The following is a 312-nucleotide window of genomic DNA, read 5'->3' as shown; positions in this document are numbered from 1 at the left end:
TCTTCTTCAGTGACTCTAAACTTGGACATATGCCTGACCCCACAGAAAATATGCCCGGAGACGTAATACAAGAAGAGTGAACATAAATTATTCACATAAACCTGCAAGGAGGTGAGCAAGTGGTATGAATTCTGATACTTGCCGTTTCTAGACTTGGAACTATGTGGCAAAGTCTATCATACATTTTGCACAATGATTGTAAATTTCTTTTTCTATGCATTTTTCTGAAATACAAGCCTATTTGTATTTTCTCTCAAGAGCTCAACTGTTTTTCAAAGTGTCATGCAACATAAAAATCCTGTATCACCAAAG

This window comes from Echeneis naucrates, chromosome 5 (genome assembly GCF_900963305.1).
Source record: "Echeneis naucrates chromosome 5, fEcheNa1.1, whole genome shotgun sequence".
NCBI lineage: Eukaryota > Metazoa > Chordata > Actinopteri > Carangiformes > Echeneidae > Echeneis > Echeneis naucrates.
Note: the sequence above shows the minus strand (reverse complement) of the source record.